The sequence below is a fragment of the Nannospalax galili genome, unplaced genomic scaffold, assembly GCF_000622305.1.
Source record: "Nannospalax galili isolate Female #2095 unplaced genomic scaffold, S.galili_v1.0 scaffold1220, whole genome shotgun sequence".
Lineage (NCBI taxonomy): Eukaryota > Metazoa > Chordata > Mammalia > Rodentia > Spalacidae > Nannospalax > Nannospalax galili.
The window spans coordinates 416,495-431,057 of record NW_008346901.1 but is presented as its reverse complement, the minus strand read 5'-3'; positions in this window follow the sequence as shown (position 1 = coordinate 431,057).

Below are 14,563 nucleotides of genomic sequence, written 5' to 3'. Positions count from 1 at the left end.
ATTTTACTTTACTTTTTAATTATGCATGCATATGTATATCTGTGTGTGGGTTTGTTCACGTGAATGCCTTCAGAGGCTAGAAGAGGCTGTCAGATTCCCTGAATCTGTAGTTACAGGTAGTTGTAAACCTTCTGACATGGGTGCTAGGAACTGAACTTTGGTCCTCTGCAAGGCAATATGTACTCTTAACCATTGAGCTATCTCTGTAGCTCCCTATTCTTGTCTCTCTTACAAGAATAAATCAGGCTCTTATTCCTGTAAGGCCTATAAAAGAGTTCCTAAAAATTTAACATATTTTTAGGACATATAAACACTTCTCTGCTTGGTTCTACTCTCTCTCTCTCTCTCTCTCTCTCTCTCTCTCTCTCTCTCTCTTAGTTATTCCAAATAGAGGCAATTTTTAATGCACGTTTTCCAGAAATAACTTGAAGCAGATTACCTAAAAAAAGTATATATACAAAGAAGTTTAAGGAGGGAAAACAGGAATAAGAAACCAAAACCAAAGGGTTTGCCAACATAGATTCAACTTCGATGCAATAAAGGTTTCCATTAGCTCTGTTCTTTTTTAAAAAAATCCTAACGAATTCATTGAGCTTGCTAACAGAGCACAGGGTGGGGGGTTATTTAGAGAACAGTGGGTGCCCCACCCCATTTATGGCTGTGCTGGAAGGTCCATATGCAAGTATAGATCCTGTGACTTCATAACAATTGCACAAAATGGTGAGAGAGGTGCCTCATGGCGTTCTCAGCTTATATGTCCTTAGCCCCTCCCCCACATGCAGCTAAGGTCAACTGATTGGGTGGGAGGGTAACTGACTCCCCCATTGACTGCTTAATGAGTGTGGGAAGGAGGTGCGACTGTGGCTTGCTGGTATGGTGGTCAGAGGACACTTCCAGTTACTTCCAGTTACTCCACTCCTTCCTCCATCTCTTACGTTCTTTCCACCAACATTTTCCCCCCAAAGTCCCTGAGCCTTGAAGGAGGTGACAGGTATGGGATGATCATCCTCCCACTGTGGCAAGAGACTGAACTTTTGGGTCTCTTCATCAACTGTTTTTCATGGGCTGTTGGCCCATTTCCAGTGGGATTCCATTTACTACAAAAACACAAACAGCAAGAAGCATGAACATCTAAACAGCGGCTGCTATAATAACTTAACCTATGGGCATAAACCCAAATGCTTAGTCAGTATTTTAGCAGGTACGTCACATCCATCTAAGCAAACAATTGTAGTGGCTTCCCCACTGGGGTCTATATCCTCCCCTGCCACAGGGGGTTGGCCTGGTCTACAGTACCAGATATGAGTTCCACCTCTAGGAGCAGGCATTATAGCCAATCGAAATTGCTGGTTGTGCATACACTAGAAACACTATTATTGCTACAGCTGGAACATCGTGTTGGCATGTTGATAGTGCAGCATGCAGGGTCCATCGTTGAGCAGAATTATGGGGATAGTTCTCCCCCAGTCATCTGCATATCACTTTCTGGCACTATGAAAACCACCCACCATCCCATGGCAGGGAGTTTCCAGCTTAGTCCAAGCTTGATTTCTCCCTCTCCCACATCAACCCCTTCTTCCTTTCTGTCTTTATTGCACTGAGCCAGAGGTTGAGTGGAATTTCCATTCCTTATGCTCTCACCATGATATGCTGTCTAACCACAAACCTAAAAGGATTAGGGCCAACCAATTCTCACTTGTTCTTTCAAAACTGAAAGTCAAAGTAAACCTCTTCTGTTTATAATTTTATTATCTCAGGTGTTTGTTATAGAAATGAAAAGCTGATTTATCCTGAGAGGGGATGGCTACTGTAGTAAGGAAATTCAAATCAGAACTTTTCAGTGGGTTAATTCTCCACCTGCCAAACATGCCCACAGCCCAGATAGTAATAATGATGACTATTATTTTAAAGTTATATTTCATAAATAAATTTTGAGAAGAATGTGATCCTTAAAAACTTAGAAGATTCCGTTATCATGATTCTCAGAGTATCTTTATTTAATTCAATAGTCCACTCCATATAAAACAGGTAGATCCTGGCAGCTTAAGGAATAGAGATATAATGACAGGTTTAGGCAAATAATAACCACAGTTGCAACTGTTATGTTAGGATAATATTTTTGTAAGTGGATCAATACTGTCTTAGTGTTCAATGGTTTGATGAGTCTTTTTTTTTTTCCATAGCAAGAAATGGGAAAGGAAACCATTTGAATTCATGTGAGATAGCCAGGAGTTTGCCCTCACACTGCTGCTGTAGGCTATGCTTGGAACAATCTGAATAGAATTGGATCACCCAGATAGTCCAAACAGGCTCCATTACACTGACTGACATCAGGTTAACCAAATGAGCAGGCAGTGAAAAACAGGGCTTGGCAGGAGGCATTTGCTCTATCAAAGGTAGAAGTTGCTGGGAGAATTCCAGTCTCTTGTTTTGACCTAAATTAGTTCTCTATTTTCTGGGAATTGAAGTAGCAAATAGTAAAATTATTCACTGGCTTTGGTGGCTAGCTTGGCTGTTGTTTTTTATTGTTGCTGCTGTTTTGGTTTTATTGTTTGTTTTCTGGTTCTGGAAAAATAAAATTTGGAAAATCGGGAATTAAGTAACACCAGGAAGAAACACAGAGGTATGCACTAATCATATCTTGTTTGTATTTTTAGTTTTTACACAGACAGCTTGTTGGCTAAAAGGAACTGCTCTCCATAAGGACACCCAGTTCTAAGAGATGACAAAGGACTTACTTGTAAATGAATATTTCATATGCAAACTTGTAAATTAACATTTTACCTGCAAAACAACTTATCTAGAGTCCCACAGTCCCAGCCTGAGCTAAAACCTTTGTCAAGCTTTTACATGGCTATACCCACCATCAGTCCACAGGGATACAAGCACTGCCTGGGTACCAGGCTACCAGGAATAGTCCCTATGTTGTAAATATAGCAAAATCATTTTTAAAAAATCTAACAAACCTGTTAATCCTGTTTTACCTGTTCTTGTATACAGAAATCACGTTAAAGTTCTCTCCATACTTTCTCCTTTCCTTCATCCTCTTATCTGATCTCATCACTTCCTTGTATAGGACTCTGCAGCATGCTAAGACTTCTTCTCTTGGAACCTGTAAACATAATTATCTTTTCAATGGCAAATGTCTATTCATCTGTTGGACTCTCCATAATAATATCTGTATTTAAAGCAGTGCTATAAAACAAGCGTATTCAGCCCCCTACAATCATGTAATGAAATCCTTACTGTCTATGTCACATTATGGTGGTGGGAGGCAGCTTTGCAAGGTAAGTAGGCCATGGAGGTAGAATCCTCATGAATAGGATTGGTACCCTTACAAAAGAGACCCTTGGAGAGCTCCCTCATCTCTCGCACAAAGTGAGAATACATTAAGTCTTCATCTATGAGCCAGGAACATGTTTTCACCAGGTATTAAGTTGATGCCTTTTGGATCTTGGGTTTTTAGTCTCCAGACTGAAAAAAAAATCTCTGCGGTTTATAAGCCACCTCATTATGGCATTTTGTTGCACCTGCCTGAATTCACTAAAGCAAACAAGATTGACCAATGGGAATTGGCATGAAGTAAGATCTTTATATTACACACACACAAGAAAATATCCACCAGAACACAGGCATAAAATGATCAAGTAGATAAGATTACTCAGCTTTGAAATTATGGTCAGCCAATATTAACTTCAGTTATTTAATCTTGCCCCAATAAACTCACAGGCACATTAATAGCAGTGTAAAACATGAAGGCTGTACATGTATCTAACACACACAGCTCACCTATGACTGATCTAGCGACCATGCCTGGGAACATTCAGACTTAGCCACAGACACCAAACGTTGAGTCCCTTTAACACCCTGATGAAAGCATAGTGGAAAGAGATTCTACATCGATCATTTCAGTCATATTCAATCAGCACATTTTCTATGTATAGACCACCTTGTCCTACCTACCTGTGAGAACCCAATCATTATCACAGGACTTCTACATTGTTTGAACTGACAAGATTTATCTCAGAACAATTTTTCTTTGCCCAAGCTTTATCTACCTGGCACATGGTAATTAAAAGTACCAGACTGGTGGAACTAACATTCTTGGATGTTTAACAGACATACTTTGAGGCCTATACTAATTGGGTCAGAGGGACATAAAGGACAGTTTTTGCTCCTTGCCCTCCTGGGTCGACTAGTTCCCATGGACTATGAGCATCTCTGATAACGTTCTGTAGCTGTGGTGAGTCACCTGTCCTCTTGATCAAGGAGGCCGTGGAGACCCACAAGATGGACTTGAACCAGTGTCCAGTCTACAAAGAGGAGGGTCAACATAGAGGAAACATTTCTTTCATGCTTCCAAGCAAAGCCAGCCATGGTCAAGCAGGACCTTTAACTTATCCTCACATAGATGGAACTGGCAAAAGAAAGGAGCCAGGGGCTCCTCCCAAGCCCATGTGACCCCTGAGGAACAGATCCTCAAATGACCTTAAGAGTAAAAATAAATTGGTTTATCTGGGCCAACTGTATGGCCTTAAACATTCAAAAGGAAAGTATATCCAAAGCTTAAAGGGGCCAATATAATTTTTTTAAGAGTCCGTGTGTATAGCTAAAGGCTACATAAGAAGAAACAATGCCAGACAAGAGATACCTTCCTTTGAGTTATTGACCAGGGTGGTCTGTTGCTAGATGAGGAACAGCTGACCTTCCTAAAACAAAGACCTCTAGATAGGCTGACTAGATTCACCAGATGGACAAGTAGTGAGGAATGGCTGGGGTGCCAACAACACAGTGGACAGAAGCTGGGATGACAGAGTATAAGGGCTCTAGTAGGGGGAGGGAGGCTATGGAAGGGTGCTATCTGGGAAGTGGGTATATAGATGAATAAGATTTGTTTGGGATGTTCTGTGTGATACATACAAAAAATCAATAAATTAAAAAATGGGTTATGTTTGAGGAGGGAGCATAAAAATTTACATCATGTTAATTAGTAGAGGTGATAAAGATTACCATTGAAAGCTACCCGATGACTTTATATCTATAGACAGGTGCCAAGGATCTGAGTGCAACTGACCATGACTAGTAATAATCAGCTATATACAGATTAGAGATGCATGCGCCAACATCTAAGTGGTATTAGCAAAAGCAATGAATCTGTCTGTAAGAAACAGTATCTTTTAAAATGAAATGGAGATTTTTTAAAAGGTTAAAAACTCATTCAATTTTATGTCTTACAGGCTTTTTTCTGAGTTCAATATTGTATAGCTGTGTTAATTCAACTGTGAACCTAAAAAATTTATAGCCACTTTTGAAAGTGATGTATCTTTGCTCTGGAAATTGTTGAGTATGTTAAAGCTGTAATGAAATACTTCTTAAAAACAATACTTCCCCACACCAAAACAGTCTTCTTTACAGGAAAGGAGATGTGATAGTATGGGTGCAACCATAAGACTTTCTTGTTTAATTCCATAAATACTTTTTAGAAGCTATTAATAACGTGCACAGAGAGAACTTCTTTTTGAAGATACAGCTGAGGTGGTAGACTGAAGATTATACCTTGAGAAGATGAGACATTAGTCTTCAGGAAGCAATACACACTATAAATCACACAGCCATTACATGGCATTGGATGATAAAACACATAGGCCAAAGAGCCAACAATTAACCTATTTACCTGCTTATCAGTGACCCCTTTGAAAATTTCTTATGTCTATGAATTCAGATGTCCTAATTTCCACAGGAAATAAAATGCCTCCACCAAGTGACGTTGATTCCCATTACAATTGAAAACATAGCTTCTTCTCAGTACTTAAGAAAACAGTTAAGAGAGGTCCTCACTTTGTCAAAGCAAGTTAGCCTCCATCATGCATGGTAGATTTAGCCAAGTGAATCCAGGTGATTCACTAACGAATTTCTTCCTGCCCAGTTTGCATGGTAAATGGGCAGGTAAAAAGAGCTAACTAAGAAGAGATCTACATTCATTAGAGATGATGTTATAGATAATTCTACCTAGAATGTTTCCTAGACCCACAGAAGTCCTAAGTACAGATGAGAGGAAGCCATAATGAGCGGCGAATGAAGAAAATGAATCCCGGCTGTACTTGAGTCCCTTGTTACTGTTGGAGTTTTGTAATTCATCCTCAAACTACCCTCTTCCAAATTTCTCCAGGAGAGTAAAGTGCCAGAGTTTAAAAGGAACCATTCCGTATGTGGTCAGTCTAACACAGGACACAAAATAATGTTAGTGGAAGAACTGGCCGTGCAGGATGCACGTGTGTGCTAGTTAAGCACCAGGGGATTCATTGCTAAGCCGTGGGGAACGGTTGCTGTTGATTGCTCCTAGATGAATTCAGCTGTAGGAATTTTCTTAGACTGAAGTTTCTGCATTTAACAAGGTTGTGCTTCCTTTCTGCCAGTAGTCCACATTCAGTGACTGGCTGCTGCGATGCATAATGACCTTCCCCCTTATCTCAGTTTGGGAAAAAAATATGAATGACTATTCAAATTCTCAACTTGGACAATCTATTTTTTTTCTTTATAGTGCCAAGAAACTTATTTGGCAGCTGAGTTCAGCTACTGTAGCCCGAAAATGATTTATTCCTCCTGGACTTCTGAAGAGCCATGAGCTGGCGCAGGGCACCCTGGGAAGAAGAGTGGAGTCTAGTGTGGGGAGAGATTAGAATGAAAGGATTTGGTGCCATTCTGTGAAGCAGGCGAGCCAGCCTTCCCTGGACCCTGTGGGGAACAGGGGGACTTCAAGAGGACCCTGTGGACCCCTCATGGAACTCTGTGGGGTGAGTGGGCATGCGGGGACAGGAGATGAGGCAGACCGTGGGCAAAAGCGATCTGGAGAGCCGGATCCAACCGTGCAGAACTGGGCGCCAGGTGTCAGGTGTTCGTTTCTGTGTAAGTCACTCCCCTGCCCCCCAAAGATATAAACGATGAAAATTTCAAATAAAGTTGTGTTATGTGGTTTAGCATCAGGAGCAGGGACCTAAGAGAACTCGGGGGACAGCTACTTAGGCCACCTAACCCTGTCAAATGCTCAGGTTATTCCACCAGTATAATGTGGTCCTTTGAGCTTGCTGCACGATGCCATGACTTCCAGACTCTTAATCTACTCTCTTCCGCCTTTTCTTTAATTCATATCCTTCAGCTTTCTCGTTCATTAAAATACCTTATTTCTTTTCTTAATATTATCCCCCGGAAAAGGATAAATGATATAGTTGATTATCTGCTTACAAAGATAATCGCTCAAAGACACCTTCATAATGAAATAACTCTAGGCTATTGTTAACATTATATCTCTTTTTTTTTAACTCATGAGGAAAACCACCACAAATCGCATAGCGGTGGCTACATAATTCATGTGTGCCATCAAAAATAACGTTTTAATCTTGGGGGAATTTCATACGCTAGTGCTGTATTTACATCAGTTTATTTTTCTCCAGGGATGAGTTCCCTGATAGGTTATCCAGTCTCAAGCGTCTCAAGTAGTCAGCCCTAAAACACATATACATATACGTATTTGTATACGTACACATGTACATAGAAGCACCACTAAATAGACTCAGAAAATTATATATATGAAATAAAGCCGCTTCTTAATCATTTCATTTTTAATTGATGACTTAAACTATTCTTTCCCTCTCTCCCTCCGTCTCTCTCTCCATAGTCAGCTGGCTCCATTGTTTTGAGTCTGTGGTGAAGCAGAACCTCACAATGAAGAACACTTGTTGGAGCAGAGCAGTGACATCCTAGCAGCCAGAAGGCAGAGCGAGTGTGCCAGTGAACCTGTGCTGCAGGCTTCCTTCTGCCCTAGTACCGTCTAGGTACCCTACTACTGGATGGTGCTTCCTACATTCAGGGTACCTCGTCCCCAATCAGTTGCTGTGCTGAGTACTAACTATCCCAAAAAAGCCCTCCCAGACACACCCAGTGTGTCCTCAAAAACCCCTCAATCCTACAAGTCAGTAATCAAACCAGCCATTACGCCTCTTTATTATTTCTTTCATCAACTCTACCAAAACTCCATAATTGTTGGCCTCTGTCTGTGGTGTCGGTGGGTTTCCATTCTTACTCTGAGCATCCTTCCTTACTTTCTGTAGACTTGCCCCTCCATTCCCACTCCAATTTTCCAGTTTGTTCAAGAATAATTCATCCTTTTTTTTCCACTTCAGACACCTAGTCTACTCAATGTTCTCTTCTAATTGCCTGTATTAAGTTGTGGAAGTTGGTGATGATTGGCACTGCTATGCTAATTTTTCAAGATTTTGGAGAAACATTTGAAATGATCACCAATTTTTAAAAATGCTCTGACTCTTCATGATGTGGTTGATGACAGTGTAAATAGAAGAGAAGGTGATGTAGACGTGCTGGCTAAATTAAGCTTTAAAAGTTTAACTGGTTGGGGCTAGAGTGCTGACTCAGTGGTTAAGAGCACCGGTGCTTTGGTAGAGGACATGGGCTTATTTCCCAGCATCCACATGGCCCCTCACAGCCATCCATAACTCCAGTTCCAGGGGATCTGACTCCCTCTTTTGGTCTCTGCAGGCATTGCACACACATGGTGCACTTACACACAGGCAATACACAAATACACATAAAATTGTTTTTAAAAGTCCATCTTGTTGAGGCTATATATATATATATATATATATATTCATATTCAAAATGAAAATAAAGTACAAATAGGAAGAGCAACTTTATGTTTATGAATTTTTATAGTGATTATTGATTCAAATTTCAAACTACAAACATAATTGGTATGAAAGTTGAGATAGTGATGAATACCATCTGCCTTCGTGAGGAAATCACAGTCACCTTTTGGAAGCCCACTCTGTCTCCTCTTCTAGTCTCATCCTTTACACTAGTCCTTTACACTGAGGTTGCTATTAGCAGGATTTTGTATTTTTCAATTTATGTCACTTTGGTTTTATTAAAGTATTTGTAAACTTAAAAATATTTGTCTTTCTCTAATGCCTAGCTAGTTTAAAAAAACACAGGGAATCATATTAGTCCAACAACCTACTGACAAATTATATATACAACTAGCTCAAAGAACATAATTTATGTCTAGTCAACATTAGCTGAGCACCTTTAGTCTTTGCCCAAGCTTTATCTACATAGCACATGGTAATTAAAAGTGCCAGACTGGTGGAACTAACCTTCTTAGATGTTTAACAGCCATACTTTGAGGCCTATACTTATTTGGTCAGAGGGACTTAAAGGACAGTTTTTGCTCCTTGCCCTCCAAGGGTGACTAAGTTCCACGGGACTATGGAGCATCTCTCAAAATGTCCTGTAACTATGGGGAGTCACCTTTCCTCTTGATCAAGGAGGCCATGGAGACCTCACCAGATGGACTAGAACCAGTGTCCAGTCTACAAGGAGGAGGGTCAACACAGAGGAAACATTTCCTCCATGCTTCCAAGGGAGGCCATCCATGGTCAGTCAAGCAGGTCCTTTGACTTATCTTCACATAGATGGAACTGCTAAAAGAAAGGAGCCAGGGGCTCCTTCCAAGCCCATATGACCTCAAGGAACAGATCCTCAAATGACCTTAAGAGTAAAAATAAATTGTTTAATCTGGGCCAACTGTATGGTCTTAAACACACAGAAGGAAAGTATAACCAAAGATTAAAGGGATCGATATAATTCTTTAAGAGTCCATATGTATAGCTAAAGGCTACATAACAAGAAACAATGCCAGACAGGAGATACCTTCCTTTGAGTTGTTGGCCAGGGTGGCCCAAGAGACTCCAGATTGTAACCCAGCATAGAACTGGGAAAATGAACAGTAGACCCCAATATCTAAAGAAATGTTGGCAACTGATTGCTGCTAGATGAGGAAGAGCAGATCTTCCTAAAACAAGGAACTCTAGATAGACTGACTAGACTCAGTGGATGGTCTTGCACTGGGGAATTGCTGAGGGCACTGACAACACAGTGGACAATAACAGGGATGACAGAGTAGATGGGCTCCACGTGTGAGGGGAGGCTGTGGGAGGGTGACATTTGGGTTGTGGGTATAAAGATGAATAAGATTGTTTGGGATGTTCTGTATGAAATACACACAAAAAGCAATAAATAAAAAAATGAGTTCTAAAAAATTTGTGTCTCTCAAGTTTTATCAGCATTGATATGTTATGTGTACATACAATTTAATTATTTTATATCATTTCAATATATGATCTATAATTTTTAAGTACTGTACTGTTATTGGCAATTAGCATTTTCAGTTTGGGGTCTTTTGCCTCATACGAAATGCACTGTACAATTCTTCCCATGGGGACAGGAGGTAGAAGGAAGTGGACGGCTTGACTGCATGCTATCATGTAATTTTTGATCTTTTTGGGAATTCCTGTTCGTCACTAAACGTCACCTGAAATATGGAAAAAAATACAAAACTGGAAATAGCTTTAAGCCTAAACATCTAACACTTAAACAGATTATTTAATAAGATAGCTCAAAATGATTGAAGATTCCACTTTGGATTCTGAGTACATGCAGGTAACAAGCTGAGGTATTGGGGATGGAGACAAGTTGGTAGGATGCTTGTCTAGCAGGAATGAAGCCCAAGGTGTGACTTTCAGGATACTGTAAGATGCATTGGTTGGTGCATACCTACCACCTCAGCATTTCTGGGAGGCAGAAGCAAGAGATCAAGGTCATCCTTGACTACCTACTCAAGGCCAGCCAGACAGACAAAGGACAAAGGAGGGAGTCTGTAAGCGAAGAAATGAATAAACAAAATTAACCACACTGAGGTAAACGAATGTTATTTTCATAATCTTATTTTCCTTTTGTTTTAACTTTAAAAGCAAATCTCACTGATTAACAGATGACTTTTGCATTAAATCCAAGATTTTTTAACTAAATGGAAAAGTAATTTACAAGAACCTTTACAAAGAAATGTCATGTTGATAATTACATTTTCCAAAGGCATTTTTTTTTAATTTGATCTTTTAAATGCTGACATGGTTTGGGCTGATTTCCACTGGGATTGCTTTATTACCTATTCCCTATTTTAATTAAAAATCTTAGAAATTGAAATTTACTTTTGTTTGATTTTGAGTTTAACTTGAGCTCTAACACTGCCTTATTCCATGCCAAGCAAATTTCCCAAATATTTTGCTACATTTTAAGGATATATTTAGTCCTTTATTTCCAGAAATAGAAAAAAAAAAAAGATCAAAGCTAAAACAAAAGCCCAGTTAAACTGAAATTCCAGATAAGCAATCAATAATTTTGCGGTATAAGTATACCCTCTCCTACTCGTTCTTTATTTGAGATTAAAATACAGCAATAAGTCCCTGATTTTATGTAGCAACTTCATTTGATAAAGTACCTGTCCCGAGGAAGAAAGCTGCAGTTTTGTGAAAGGGCAGCTGTACACACAGGGGCGAGGGAAAAATGTTGTAATACTTAGGGCCACGAAGTTGCCGGTGGGGTGACTGTGTTAGGTTTGGCAAGGAAGATGGTGAACAGAGATAACGTGCTCCTGCTGACAGCTGACTTGTTTTGTTTTCTTTGAAAACGGCACAATGTGGGTTGCCAATGTCCTGAAGCGTTCCTGCTGCCTTCCATTGTGGGCGCTTTCTTCAGTAGCCAGAAGCTTTGTCTGGAAAATTTATATACTTATCCAGGTCGACTAAAATGAATTAAAAAGCCCAGAACACTGAAGTAAGTGAAAATAAGAGTGACAGTTATTTTGCCTGAATTCGGAGACGCGGAGGTGGCTCTATTACCGTTATTACCACGTTTTATTTTCCTCCTATTTATCTTCCTTCTATCTGGGGCATCGTTAGTGCTTGAATTTCCATTACTGTGTCCCACTTTGCAGCTCAATTTTAAGATATCACTTCCCCCAAGATGCTTTATTTTGTTCAAGGCATTGGTTAACCAAGATGATAGGTAATTCCTGAGATCTCCAACTTGCCTTCACGTTAGAATTCCCTAGAGAGTTAAAAAAAAAAAAAATACACCAGCTTCCTTGCTCTGTCTGCAGAGAAAGGTTTTCAAGGTAGGGTCTGGTATCAGACATTTTAATACTTCACCAGGTAACTTTTGTCTGTCATCCTGGTGGAGCTGTTTACTGCAGCTGTACACGGAGCATTTGCGGGCAACAAGGTAAAAAACACCACTTTTGGTGGTGTCCAAGGTCTAAAAAAGACTGGTTTGGGGAGTGCTTCCGGCAAGCTCAGTAAGGTCCATAGTTAGAATCCGGGAATGATTTTTATCTTTTTAAAACGCTCATTAGAGTCCGACATGGTGGCCCACACCTTTAATCTCAGCATTCAGGAGGCAGAGGCAGGTATAGGTTTGTGGAATCGAGGCCAGCCTGATTTACATAGAGAATTCCAGGATAGCTGGGGCTACAAGAAGACCCTGTCTAAAAGGACTTAAAAAAAAAAATCTTTAATAGTTTCATACATGTGTTTAATGCACGCTGATTAATCTCACCACACCTCCCTTACCTCCCTCCCCTGTTAACCAGCCTATCTCCTTCCTCAAATCAGTTCTTTCACGTCTTTCTGTTTTGTGACCCACTGAGTTTAACCAGGGCCTTATGTATGACCATGGTTTGGAACTACACATTGGAACTGAGTGGGCTAACCAAAGACTGTCCTTCCGCCAGAATCCTTCAGTAGCCAATAATTTACCGTGGGAGAAAGTGCCCTGTTCGCCCGTGCCCAATCCATGATTGACTGTTGACAGGCCCATTGTTGTGCGGGCCTTGTGCAGGTAGTACCGCCCTGTGACATGATGATTTCAGTGGCTGTGTCCTGCCTGGAAGCCAACATTTGCAGCCCTTCTCCCTGCCCTTCTCCCTGTTCTTGCCACCCCTCATCCACAATGTTTCCTGAGCCTTAGACCGAGTGTTACAAATGTCATATTTACAGCTGAGCACTCACCTGCTGTGAACAGTTAAGATGCACAATCTCAGATCAATAAAGTAAAAAGAACAGTTACCAAATGATTGAATATGATTTTTCTTATCCACCTGCTGAAATGTTCGATGTCCTTGGTTCCACGTTATGGGATCAAAGAGAGAGACTCAAGGAAGTGACTGGGAGTTCTCCTGCCAGTGCTTGGAGGCTGAAGGAGTTATAATGGAATTCTCAGTACAGGATTGTACTCTGTGGGACTCAGGGCTGAGCCAATCACATGGCTGCTTGTGTACTTTGTTTTATAACTGAAAGCCAGGCAGTTTGAAGGGACTAGTGCCAGTTAAGGAAGGCTTTACCAGCAAAGTTGGACTTAAGAAAAGAAATCAAATGCTTTTATTTTCTAGAAATAACTCCCATACAACTAATTTTATTCACAATGATTGGCATTTTGAGGTCATTTTAATATTTATTAGATTACTTGGAAATCAAAATTTATTTTGATAATCTTAATTTAATTACAAGTCATTAAATAAAATAACTGGATGTGTCACTCTATCCCCAGCCATGGAATTTTCAAGACCAGTGCTTTCTTTTTAATGGGATTTAGACCTTGGTGTGGGTGAGCCCCTCAGTTTCTGCTTGCATTGGCCTCTGTTCACACTAGGGCTTTGTGAAATGTCTGAAGTGTGTTATTTCCAAAAACAAAAATATGTTTTTGGTCATAACCAGATTAAGAATAATTTAGAATGTTAATCTTGATACCATTATCAACACCTTTTTTCCATTCCATTTGATCTAGTTACTTGCTTTCTTTATTTTTAAGATTTATTTTTACTTTTAATGTATGTACATGGTATGTGTGTCTGTGTGCCAGGTGTGGGGTGTCCACAGAGGCCAGAAGAGGGTGTCAGATCCCCCTAGAGTTGGAGTTACGGGTGTTTGTGAGCCACTCTGGAACAGCAGCAAGAACTCTTCTCCAGTCCTACTTGTTTTATTTTTTAACGCATGTCTAAAAGATAAAATTTGATGTTCGGCAAAATCACACTTGCCCATACATAGAAATAGGAATCCATTTATCAATACTGTTATTTTAAATACCTAACTGCACTCTTCAGTTCAAAAATGGATTTATCTTTTTCTTATTCTTTTTTTGGCATTAAAATGTTTGAACTTTGTTCTATGGTTTGATTATTTTGTGTGCATGTATGTAAGTGTACCTGTGGGTGCAGTGCCCGCAGAGTTCAGAAGAGGGAGCTGCATTCCCTGTAACTGCAGTTACCAACACTTCTTTTTTAAATTTATTTTTATTGAATTTTTGTGTACTTCACACAGAACATCTCAATCAATCTTCATTATCTTTATACCCCCATCCCCACTGGCACCCTCCCAGAACCCCAACGGTTCTTAGCTGCCATGTGGGTGATAAGAACTGAGGCTGGGACCTCTGCAAGAGCAGCCAGTGCTCTTAATCAGTGAGCCATGTGTTTATTTTTTGAGAGAGAGAGAAAGAATAAATACATTCAACTTGTGACCTCTTTTCTGTATTTTCATAAAGTTAGGATAAATTCTCATTAAACCAATTTAAATTACACTTTCTTTGATTATTATTGAAATGAGTTTTCTATCTACCCTTTTCTTTTAAGTTCTAGATCCATGGTTTATTGCAGTTA